At 44.4% G+C, this 12763-nt stretch overlaps 1 protein-coding gene across 1 annotated transcript in view; it reads right to left on the reverse strand.

The window, feature by feature from the left end:
* Window positions 1-5795, reverse strand: part of LOC142260568 (uncharacterized) — a 59079-nt gene extending 53284 nt beyond the window's left edge. Inside the window, exon 1 of the mRNA XM_075331995.1 lies at window positions 5754-5795. The gene's annotated coding sequence lies outside the window, so the exon portion shown is untranslated. The remainder of the gene's footprint in view (window positions 1-5753) is intronic.
* Window positions 5796-12763: the final 6968 nt, after the last annotated feature.

The following is a 12763-nucleotide window of genomic DNA, read 5'->3' on the forward strand; positions in this document are numbered from 1 at the left end:
GCGATCATCCACCACTGTTGTCATCCGTGGACGCCCAGGCCTTTTTGAGTTCCCAAGCTCACCAGTCAATTCCTTTTTTCTCAGAATGTACCCGACTGTTGATTTTGCTACTCCAAGCATGTCTGCTATCTCTCTGATGGATTTTTTCTTTTTTGTCAGCCTCAGGATGTTCTGCTTCACCTCAATTGAGAGTTCCTTAGACCGCATGTTGTCTGGTCACAGCAACAGCTTCCAAATGCAAAACCACACACCTGTAATCAACCCCAGACCTACTTCATTGATTACAGGTTAACGAGGGAGACGCCTTCAGAGTTAATTGCAGCCCTTAGAGTCCCTTGTCCAATTACTTTTGGTCCCTTGAAAAAGAGGAGGCTATGCATTACAGAGCTATGATTCCTAAACCCTTTCTCCGATTTGGATGTGAAAACTCTCATATTGCAGCTGGGAGTGTGCACTTTCAGCCCATATTATATATATAATTGTATTTCTGGACATGTTTTTGTAAACAGCTAAAATAACAAAACTTGTGTCACTGTCCAAATATTTCTGGACCTAACACCTAACTGTATATATACACACACTAATATATATATATATATATATATATATATATATATATATATATATAGTAAAAATAACATTAAAAACGAGAGATATATATATATATATATATATACACACACACACACACACACACACACACACATACATACATACATACATACATACATACATACATACACAGTGTCTACAAGTAGTATTCAACCCCCTGCAGATTTAGCAGGTTTGATAAGATGCAAATAAGTTAGAGCCTGCAAACTTCAAACAAGAGCAGGATTTATTAACAGATGCATAAATCTTACAAACCAACAAGTTATGTTGCTCAGTTAAATTTTAATAAATTTTCAACATAAAAGTGTGGGTCAATTATTATTCAACCCCTAGGTTTAATATTTTGTGGAAAGCTTCAAGAGGAACCTCAAGACCCACCTCTTCCAACAAGCCTACAACCTACAATAGCCCTCAGTCCAGTAGACCACTGCGCAACCAGCTCTGTCCTCACCTATCGTACCATCACCCATTCCCTGTAGACTGTGAGCCCTTGCGGGCAGGGTCCTCTCTCCTCCTGTACCAGTCTGTTATGTACTGTTAATGATTGTTGTACGTATACCCTTTCACTTGTAAAGCGCCATGGAATAAATGGCGCTATAATAATAAATAATAATAATAATAATAATAATAATAATAATAATAAACCCTTGTTTGCAATTACAGCTAATAATCGTCTTTTATAAGACCTGATCAGGCCGGCACAGGTCTCTGGAGTTATCTTGGCCCACTCCTCCATGCAGATCTTCTCCAAGTTATCTAGGTTCTTTGGGTGTCTCATGTGGACTTTAATCTTGAGCTCCTTCCACAAGTTTTCAATTGGGTTAAGGTCAGGAGACTGACTAGGCTACTGCAACACCTTGATTTTTTCCCTCTTGAACCAGGCCTTGGTTTTCTTGGCTGTGTGCTTTGAGTTGTTGTCTTGTTGGAAGATGAAATGACGACCCATCTTAAGATCCTTGATGGAGGAGCGGAGGTTCTTGGCCAAAATCTCCAGGTAGGCCGTGCTATCCATCTTCCCATGGATGCGGACCAGATGGCCAAGCCCCTTGGCTGAGAAACAGCCCCACAGCATGATGCTACCACCACCATGCTTGACTGTAGGGATGGTATTCTTGGGGTCGTATGCAGTGCCATCCAGTCTCCAAACGTCACGTGTGTGGTTGGCACCAAAGATCTCGATCTTGGTCTTATCAGACCAGAGAACCTTGAACCAGTCTGTCTCAGAGTCCTCCAAGTGATCATGAGCAAACTGTAGATGAGCCTTGACATGACGCTTTGAAAGTAAAGGTACCTTACGGGCTCGTCTGGAACGGAGACCATTGCGGTGGAGTACGTTACTTATGGTATTGACTGAAACCAATGTCCCCACTGTCATGAGATCTTCCCGGAGCTCCTTCCTTGTTGTCCTTGGGTTAGCCTTAACTCTTCGGACAAGCCTGGCCTCGGCACGGGTGGAAACTTTCAAAGGCTGTCCAGGCCGTGGAAGGCTAACAGTAGTTCCATAAGCCTTCCACTTCCGGATGATGCTCCCAACAGTGGAGACAGGTAGGCCCAACTCCTTGGAAAGGGTTTTGTACCCCTTGCCAGCCTTGTGACCCTCCACGATCTTGTCTCTGATGGCCTTGGAATGCTCCTTTGTATTTCCCATGTTGACCAAGTATGAGTGCTGTTCACAAGTTTGGGGAGGGTCTTAATTAGTCAGAAAAGGCTGGAAAAAGAGATAACTAATCCAAACATGTGAAGCTCATTGTTCTTTGTGCCTGAAATACTTCTTAATACTTTAGGAGAACCAAACAGAATTCTTGTGGTTTGAGGGGTTGAATAATAAATGACCCTCTGAATAAACTTTTCACCATTTAAAAAAAAAAAAAAAAAAGAAATAACATTCTTTTTTGCTGCAGTGCATTTCACACTTCCAGGCTGATCTACAGTCCAAATGTCACAATGCCAAGTTAATTCCGAGTGTGTAAACCTGCTAAATCTGCAGGGGGTTGAATACTACTTTTAGGCACTGTATATATAATCATTTTTAATGTGAATTTAAACTTTCCCTCTTTGTGTTTCTCCTCGTTGACATATGCGTATTCTTGCTGACTGCACTAAAATTGATATATCTTCTTTGTACCCCTGTTTCATCATATTTAGACTTGGATTGTATACCATTCCTTCTGCCACAGACTCTGTGTTCTGGAAATAATCCACTGGATGACCCCATTATTTATATCAAGATGAAAAAATATCCATCTTATGCTTGCGTTTTTGTTGAGTGATAATGAATTATTTCTGTATACATCTTGCTGTATTCTTAAAATATATATTGAGTGGTATGTTTCCATTAGACTGCAAGTTAACACTATTGTTGTTCCACGTATGATATATGATATACGGAATGGCAACACCTGTCTATCTGATGTTATTATCTATATTCACTGTGAATATCATCTCTTGCACACATGCGCTGTTGGTCCCCGCTTCACTGCTGGTGGATTGCCATCTATGTTGCGGCAGCGCGTGCACAGAATGACGCGTATCTGTTCCTGCGCATGCGCCATGTCTGTCTGACGGCTTCTACCGCCTGCGGTGTTGTGGCAAGCAACTGCGCATGCGTCCCTACAGAGAATGACGCAGGCGGAAGTAGTGTAGGGCGGGCATATTAAATGGACGCTTTCTATGAGGAGGACACATGTTCTCTCCCTCCCTGATGGAGCTGCAAACGGGACGCGCTGGTCTCCCAATGGCGAAACATGTGTTGACGGGCTGGGAGGAAGCTTCTGCTCTGGGACGGGGCTTTTTGGGTCTTTTATGCTGGCATCTGCACTTTATGGTGGGTACATGTTCTCATCTGTACTAACAATGTTCTACTTTGTGTGTTATTTATGCACTTGGCACGTTTGAGACAGACTAGGAAATGGGATATAGGCAGCCCATTGTCTGCGTTTTGGAGACATGTTGATTTATATGCACTAGCCACTTTAATGTAAGATCTTTTCTGCCCTTTTTTTGATCTTGTCTGTATATACGCAATTCTGATGTGACTGTACCCATTATACATTTATATGAGTTTGATCATATATCATATGCCCATTTCAAGTCCCTCCCTCTGTTACGTGTTTTTAAACTCCCAATTTTTATGTTTATTCACCAGAGCCCCTTGTTTCCCCCCTATTTTAATAAAAATATTTGCACATTGTACTCCCTTTCCTCCTGTTTTTCATGCATTGATATGGAGTTTGTGCCTGCGGTAATGTGACCTTGGGGTGGCACTGTAACTGCAATTATGGTCATAAAGGTTATATGGTTAATTGGACGTATTTGATGATATTATTACACCTATTACCTATTGGGATGGGATCTTGGAATAAACCTTTAAGTAAAAATGAAATAAATTGGCCTTAATGATAGATAAACTTTAATTCTTGGACAAACCCTTGAACTGGGTCCCTATGTCACTGGCTTCAAAAGTGACATCAGTAAATATCAGGAAAATCAATACACTTCTCCTCCTGAGACTGCGCCATACAGCTCTCCATAAGAAAAACATCCCAACCAGAAAGGGACATCCAACCAGAACTCCATACAACAGCCGCTTATATTATACCACAGAAGAGGATCAGTCATGTGACCAGGGGAACCACAAGCTTCAGCATTCTCCGAGAGCGAAAACCAGAAGACTCGTGGAGACACAACACGCGGTAACTACGAGCCAGAGGTGACACGTCACACAGCGGGAGGAGGGGGACGGCGGCTCACACCGCTACTCACACATTCGCTTGCAGTGCCGGCCGCTGCACCTCTTCTAAGAGAAAAATAACCGAAATTAAAAAAAAACCCATCAACTTCCGGTCTAAACAGCCTTACTTCCGGTGTGTTCTCGGTCCATCAGAAGTATGGTTCCCCCCTCTCTCGCACTGAAAGTTCCGCTTTCGTGCAGAGTCCAGGAGCACAAGCCCGTACTTAATGCTTTCACACATCCGGCTTGAGCTCTGCGGCTCAATCCGGCTGTGCAAGCTATGCAACGGATGCGGTGAAAACACCGCATCCTTTGCATAAGTTTTTCCCATGCGGCCCGCCCGGTTTTTGCCGCTTGCGGCATGCTACTGAGCATGCGCAGTGGCAAAAACCGCATGCGGCGGCCAGATGCGGTATTTGCCGCATCGCGCCGCATCCGGCCGTCATAGGCATGCATTGAAAAATGCGCCGCACCGGCCGAATGCGGCGCGATGCGGTTTTTTCTGCCGCACGAAAAAACGTGCCAGGCAGCGTTCCATCCGGCCGCCGCATCGGCTAAATCTGCCGCATGCGGCAAAAACCGGACGGAACGCAAGGCCATGCGGCACAATGCGGCACTAATTAAAGTCTATGCAGGAAAATCGGAACCGGCAGCAAAAAAAGCCGGTTGCGATTTTCCTGCAAAGTGCCGGATTGTGCCGCAGAGTAAAAACCAGATGTGTGAAAGCAGTAAACGTAAGTGATTGGACGCGGTGCGCTCGGCTCTCGTCACGTGATTTTTTTTAACTCCATACAGTCCGTGGCTGGCAGGACATGGTGTATTTGTCCCTGATTTCATATCGCACAGCAGTTACTTTAACCCCATAGCGACGGCCTAACGTCTCAAGACGTCGGAAAAACAGGGTACTTATTCTGTTCCGACGTCTTGAGACGTCAGGCCGGAAAAAGCTTGTAGCGCCCCCCAGTAACGAAAAATCTCGGGGGTTTCAGCTACCGGAGGTAGCTAAGACCCCCAAGATTATGAATCGGGGTGTTTTTTTTGCTCCCCGATAATGTGATCGTCGGTATACACCGCATACCGACGTACACAAAAAAAAAAATGGCAAATAAAACTGATTTCTTTCTCATCTGACATGATCAAACATGTCAGATGAGAAAGAAATATAATCCTTTAGTGCCCCCAAAGCCCCCGGTACCGGAGAAATCAACCCCCCCCCCCCGGACATCCAAAATGGCGCCGACGCGCGCCGAAAACTGCCGCCGCCAGCTCTGCATTCATTTCCCTCCGATCTGAAATGATCAAACATTTCAGATCGGAGGGAAATGTCCTCCTGCGGCATAAAGGTGTCCCCAGGTCCCCCCGTCACCCCCCGTCACTCCCCCGCCAGCCCCAGCCCCAGGTCTTACGTTACCTGGCGGCTGTTGGTGCTCCGTCCCCGCGATCACTCCCTCTGGAAAGCTGGCGGCGCATGCGCAGACAGCGGCTGTCAGCTGGATCCCTGACGTCGCTGCTGCTGCTCCACTGTGGACCGGGGGAGAGTGAGTGCAGTAATCTGCAGCCACACTCCTCACATGGAGAGACTGCTGTTCCAGAATATGGGGGGTACGTTCTGTGAGCGTACCCCTCATATTCTGGAATGAGGTTACTGCAGGTCACTCTGCCCTAGGTTGGACCGGGGCAGTGTGGGTGCAGTATTCTCAGATTACTGCACCCACACTGCTCATGGAGAGCTTGCGCTTCCAGAAAATGGGGGATACGTTCCCTGAACGTGCCCCCCCATATTCTAGAAGGTCCAGAGTCGCCGAGGGACGCCGACGTCGCTGCTGCACTGTGGACCGGGGGAGGGTGAGTATGGTAATCTGCAGCCACACTCCTCACATGGAGAGACTGCTGTTCTAGAAAATGGGGGGTACGTTCTGTGAGCGTACCCCTCATATTCTGGAATGAGGTTACTGCAGGTCACTCTGCCCTAGGTTGGACCGGGGCAGTGTGGGTGCAGTATTCTCAGATTACTGCACCCACACTGCTCATGGAGAGCTTGCTCTTCCAGAAAATGGGGGATACGTTCCCTGAACGTGCCCCCCATATTCTAGAAGGTCCAGAGTCGCCGAGGGACCTCCAAAATGGATTACAGCGACCGAAATTTATTTATTTTCAATAAATTGGTAAAAGAGGAATGTTTCGGGGAGTTTTTTTTTCAAATAAATTTTTTTTTTGTCTTTATTTTTTTCTATTACTTGACTGGGTTAGTAATGTCGGGTATCTGTTTAGATGCCGTGACATCACTAACCCCAGGGCTTGATGCCAGGTGACATTACAGCTGGTATCAACCCCGTATATTACCCCGTTTGCCACCGCACCAGGGCGCGGGATGAGCTGGAGCGAAGCGCCAGGATTGGCGCATCTAATGGATGCGCCACTTCTGGGGCGGCTGCGGCCTGCTATTTTTAGGCTGGGAAGAGTCCAATAACCATGGCTCTTCCCACCCTGAGAATACCAGACCCCAGCTGTCTGCTTCACCTTGGCTGGTGATCTAATTTGGGGGGGACCCCACGTGTTTTGTTTTTTTTTTAAAAAACCGCCTGGGGAGCCCTCCAAATTGATCACCAGCCAAGGTAAAGCTGTCAGCTGTGGTTTGCAGGCTACAGCTGTCTGCTTTACCCTAGCTGGCTATCAAAAATAGGGGGGACCCCACGTCGTTTATTTTAATTATTAATTTTTTGGGGGGCTAAATACAAGGCTAGGCACCCTTTAGTGCCAAATGAAAGGCACTAAAGGGCGCCAGCTTAGAATATGCAGGGGGGTGGGACGTTATATATGTTTGACATCTATCCATTCATCCATTGTAGCATTTTAGGCTGTGTGCCCACAATCGGGGTTTGCAGCGTTTTGGGCGCAGAGTGTTTTCCCTGCGTCCATAGCGCTGCGTTGTGCAGTAGAAGCACAGTGGAAGGATTTTTAGAAATCCCGTGCCCACTGTGCTTCTTTTCTCCGCAGCATACACTGACGTGTGGCGCAGCTTCCCGAGCCTCAGCATGTCAATTTATGCTGCGGAGATGAGTGTTCTCTGCAGGTCGCATAGAGCTCCACAGCAGCCTGAACCCAAATCCTGGGCATGGGCAGCTGCGTTCTCCCGTGGACAACACTCACATCTCTGCAGGAGGCTGACACTGTGTACTAGACGCCGTGTCACTGGATCATGGCCACATAGCCTAAAAGTGAGATATTTGTTGCTACAGCAACATTTTTGTGAAGTACCTATGGATTCAAAATGCTTACTATACTCCTGAATAAAATCCAGTTTCCAAAATGGGGTCACTTGTGGGGGGTTTCTGCTGTATAGGGACCCAAGGGGCCCTGCAAATGTGACATGATGCCCGCAATTTATTTCAACTTTTCCAGAATTCAAATGGTGCTCCTTCCATTCCAAGCCCTCCCATTTATCCAAACAGAGGTTTTTGGCCACATGTGGGGTATCCCTGTGCTTATAAGACATTGGATAACAACCTGTGTGGTCCACGGTTTGTTGTTGTCTCTTGAAAAAGTAAGAAATTTGATGCTGAAGCAACATTTTTGTGAAAAAAAATGAAAATTTTCAATATGGCAACCTAAGCTTATCAAATTCTGTGAAGTACTCTTGGATTCAAACTGCTCAATATACACCTAGATAAAAGCCTTGAGGTGTCTTGTTTCCAGAATGGGGTCACTTGTGGGGGACCTCCACTGTTTAGGCACCTTAGGGGCTTTCCAAATGCAACCTGGCGTCCGCTATTGATTCCAGCCAATTTTGCAGTCAAATGGCACTCCTTCCCTTCCGAGCCCTGCCATGCACCCAAACAGTTGATTTCCACCACATATAAGGTATCAGCATACTCAGGAGAAATTGCACAATAAATTTTATGCTGAATTTTTTCCTTTTACACTTGTAAAAAAAAAAAGCTACCTGGTTGAAATAACAATTTTGTGGTAAAATTTTTTTTTTTTTTTTCATGGCTCAACGTTATACAATTCTGTGAAGCACCTGGGGGTTCAGGGTACTCACCAAAGTTCTAGATAAATTCCTTGAGGGGCCTAGTTTCCAAAATGGGGTCACTTGTGCGGGCTTTCTGCTGTTTAGGTACCTTAGGGGACCTCCAAATGCGACATGGTGCCCACAATCTTTTTCAGCCAAATTTCCTTTCCAAAATTCAAATATTGTTCCTTCCGTTCCAAGCCCTCCCATTTGTCCAAACAAAGGTTTCAGACCACAAGTTAGGTATCACCGCGCTCATAAAAAAGTGGGTAACAAACCTTGAGGTCAAATTTTTGGTATTACCTCTTAAAAAAGTGAAAAAATGAATGCTAAAGCAACATTTTTGAGAAAATTATTAAAATTTTCAATATGACAACGTAACGATAACAAAATCTGTGAAGTATCTGTGGATCCAAAATGCTCACTATACCCCTAGATAGAAGCCTTGAGGGGTCTAGTTTCCAAAATGGCATCACTTGTGAGGGGTTTCTTCTGTTTAGGTACCTTAGCGGACCTGTAAATGCAACATGGTGCCCGCAATCTATTTCAGCCAAATTTGCTTTCCAAAATTCAAATATTGCTCCTTCTGTTCCGAGCCCTCCCATTTGTCCAAACAGAGGTTTCTGACCACATGTGGGGTATTGGCACGTTCATAAGAAAGTGGGTAACAAGTTTTGGGGTCCATTTTGTTGTGTTATTTCTTCTAAAAGTGAATAAATTTGGGTTAGAGCAACATTTTTAGGTAAAATTTAATTTTTGCTTTTTTTCATTCCACATTGCTTTTGTTCATGTGAAGCACCTGAAGGGTTAATAAACTTCTTGAATGTGGTTTTGAGTACTTTGGGGGGTGCAGTTTTTAGAATTGTGTCACTTTTGGGTATTTTCTGTCACCTAGGCCCCTCAAAGTCACTTCAAATGTGATGTGGTCCCTAAAAAAATGGTTTTGTAAATTTTGATGTAAAAATGAGAAATCGCTGATAAACTTTGAACCCCTCTAACTTCCTAACAAAAAAAAATGTTGTTTCCAAAATTGTGCTGATGTAAAGTAGACATGTGGGAAATGTTATTTATTAACTATTTTGTGTCACAGAAATCTCTGGTTTAACGGTATAAAAATTCAAAAGTTGAAAATTGCTAAATTTTCAAAATTTTTGCCAAAATTCAATTTTTTTCATAAACGCAAAAAATATTGTCCTAAATTTGGTACTAACATGAAGTCCAATATGTGACGAAAAAACCAATCTCAGAATCACCGGGATCCGTTGAAGCGTTCCAGAGTTATAACCTCATGAAGTGACACTGGTCAGAATTGCAAAATTTGGTCTTGTCATTAAGGTGAAAATTAGCTCCGTCACTAAAGGGTTAAAGGAAACTGTCAGGTGCAATATGCACTCAGAACCACGAGCAGTTGTGGGTGCATATTGCTAATCCCTGCCTGACTATCCCTGTATACACTAGCATAGAGCATTACCGTATGGTAATGAGCGAGGGGACTAGTCCCAAAAGGGCGTTAGTTCCCTGGCCAGTCAGCCCCATTAGCATGTTAGTGGGTGTGCTAACATGCTAATGAATGTATGGCACCAGAGGATGATCTGTCACCTCTCCTCAGTCATCGTGTCCTCTGGGGGATTTCGGCTCTTTGCGCATGACCCCGGAGTTTGGGTCATGCGCACTACTTCAGTTTGAAGCCGGGACGCGTACACCCGGCTACATAGTGCTCATGACTGAAAGTCCGGGGTCATGCGCACTGAGTCGAAATCTCACAGAGGACGCGATGGCGGCGGATTGGTGAGTGAGATCATCCTCTGACGCTGCACATTCATTAACATGTTAGCACGCCCACAGGGACATACTAACATGCTAATGAGGGGCGACTGGCCGGGGAACTAACGCCCAGGGGACTAGTCCCTGCGCTCATTAGCATATGGTAATAGATCTTTAGAAATACTTTTACTAATGATCTCTTTATCTATGCTAGTGTATACAGGGACGGTTAGGTAGGGATTAGCAATATACACCCAGAACTGCTCGTGATACTGCGTGCATATTGGACCTGACAGGTTCACTTTAAGGCTATGTGCCCACGTTGCATTCTGTCCCTGCAGAAATTTCTGCAGCGATTTAAACAGCACACGTGTGCTTCAAATCGCTGCAGAAACACTGCATACTGAAACGCCGATTTCATGCACTCTGGATGCAGCCCCCACCATAGACAGAGGGGGGGCTGCATCCAAAGCGCACGAAAGAAGTGACATGTTGCTTTTTAGAACGCAGTGATTTGGCAGCATGCAAATCGCTTCATTCTAAAACGCAACGTGCGCATGGATTATCCACAATCTTCATAGATTGTGCTGGGTACGCAGGACGCATGCAGTTACGCTGCAGTGGAGAACGCAGCGTAACTGCATGCAAATACGCAACGTGGGCACAGAGCCTAAAGGGGTTTTCCTACTAACAAAGATCATTATAATCAGTAGATCTTTGAATAATAATTTCCACAATTGGATCTGTTTAAAAAAAATTGTCCCTATGCTGTGATAGATAGATATATATATATATCTATGTCCCTGCTATGTACTGCGTAATGGCCGTCTCTGACCGTACAGGGACATTGTCTGATCATACCACAGATCCTAAACTGGGGGGATGCAAAAGTTTATAGACATTACGTCACAGGATCACTGCTGATTCATTCTGTGAGGTAGATAATTTTTCTGCCTGTTTTAAAAAAAATGTTACTTTGCTGAAATAATCTTATATATGTGTCCCTGCTATGTACTGTGTAATGGCTGTGTCTGACCGTACAGGGACGTGGTCTGATCATACAATTCCTGGGCCAGGGAGGAAGTAATAAAGTATACAAACATTATAGCATGGTATCACAAATTATTCCTTCTTTGAGGTAAACCATTTTTTTTAAAAAAAAACAGGTTTTACCTCACAGAAAGAATCAGCTGTGATCAGTGCTGTAATGTCTGTATACTCACATCCTCCTCTGCCCAGGAGATGTGGTATGATCAAACCATGTACCTGTACGGTCAGTCACGGCCATTACACAGTATGTAGCAGGGACACATATATAAGATTATCTCCGCACAGCAACATTTTTTTGGGGTTTTTTTTTTATACACATACAATGGTGAAATGTATTATTCCAAGATCTATTGATAAAAATCAACTTCCAAATGACCTTTGTTCATGGGAAAAGAAAACCCCTTTAAGGCCATGTGCACACATTGTGTATTTGGTGAGGTTTTTACCTCAGTATTTGTAGCCAAATGCAGGAGTGGAACAATCAGAGGAAAAGTATAATAGAAACACGGGCACCACTCCTGTATTTATCACCCACCCATGGTTTTAGCTACAAATACTGTATTGAAGTAAAAAAACACCAAAAACTCAACGTGTGTACGTGGCCTGACGCTGTGTGCCCACGATGAGTTTTCAATGTTGCAAAATTTCGGCAGCTATATGTATATTAAGCTAATTATTTTCTTACATGCGTTCTTAACACTTGTTTTATGCTGTTTTTTGCCTTTTGTTGGTATGTCATAGTTTAAATAAAGCTGCTTTGTATTTGATACATCCTGGTATTTGGCTTTGACAAAACTTTATTGATTTACTTATAACTTTTTTGCCAACAAATTGCTGCAGGATCTGTTCTGACGAATGATTACTAGACATGTGAACTCAGCCAGTAACCGTTTGTGGCAGGTTTCAGCTGAATGGCTGGCGAGCTGTGTGTCGGACAACCACCGATCTCCTAAGGCTAATTTCACACATCAGATTTTGGCATCAGGCACAATCCGGCGTGTGCATGATGCAACGGATCGGGCGCAGAATATGCAAAAACTGATGTGCCTGATCCTTTTTTTTTTTTGATGGTTCCAATATACCTGATCCGTCAAAAAACTGATCCGGCGCATCAGTTTTTGCATCCTTTTCGTCCGTTTTTTTTTTTGCTGGATCCGTTTTTTTCAATACATCGAAGCATGCTCAGTTTACAAAAACGGATCCGGCGGCCGCATCCGTTTTTTACCGCATTACGCCGGATCCGGTGTCTATAGCCTTCCATTGTAAAACACGCCGGATCCGGCGTGATGCGTTTTTTTTGCCGGACAAAAAACGTTACAAGATAAGTTCCCTCCGGCCGCCGCTTTAGGCAATTATGACGGATCCGGCAAAAGCCGGATGCAACGCAAGGCCATCAGGCACAATCCAGCGCTAATACAAATCAATGGGGATAAAATGAATCCGGCGCCGGATCCGTTTTACCCGTTTTTTTTCCGGATTGTGCCTGATGGAAAAAACTGATGTGTGAAATTAGCCTAATGCTGACCTATCCATCAGACACAGGAGGTCCGCGGCTATTTAGTCCCACTCAACGCATTTAATTTTCCTTTTAGTAA

This window comes from Anomaloglossus baeobatrachus, unplaced genomic scaffold (genome assembly GCF_048569485.1).
Source record: "Anomaloglossus baeobatrachus isolate aAnoBae1 unplaced genomic scaffold, aAnoBae1.hap1 Scaffold_133, whole genome shotgun sequence".
In the NCBI taxonomy this organism is placed as follows: Eukaryota; Metazoa; Chordata; class Amphibia; order Anura; family Aromobatidae; genus Anomaloglossus; species Anomaloglossus baeobatrachus.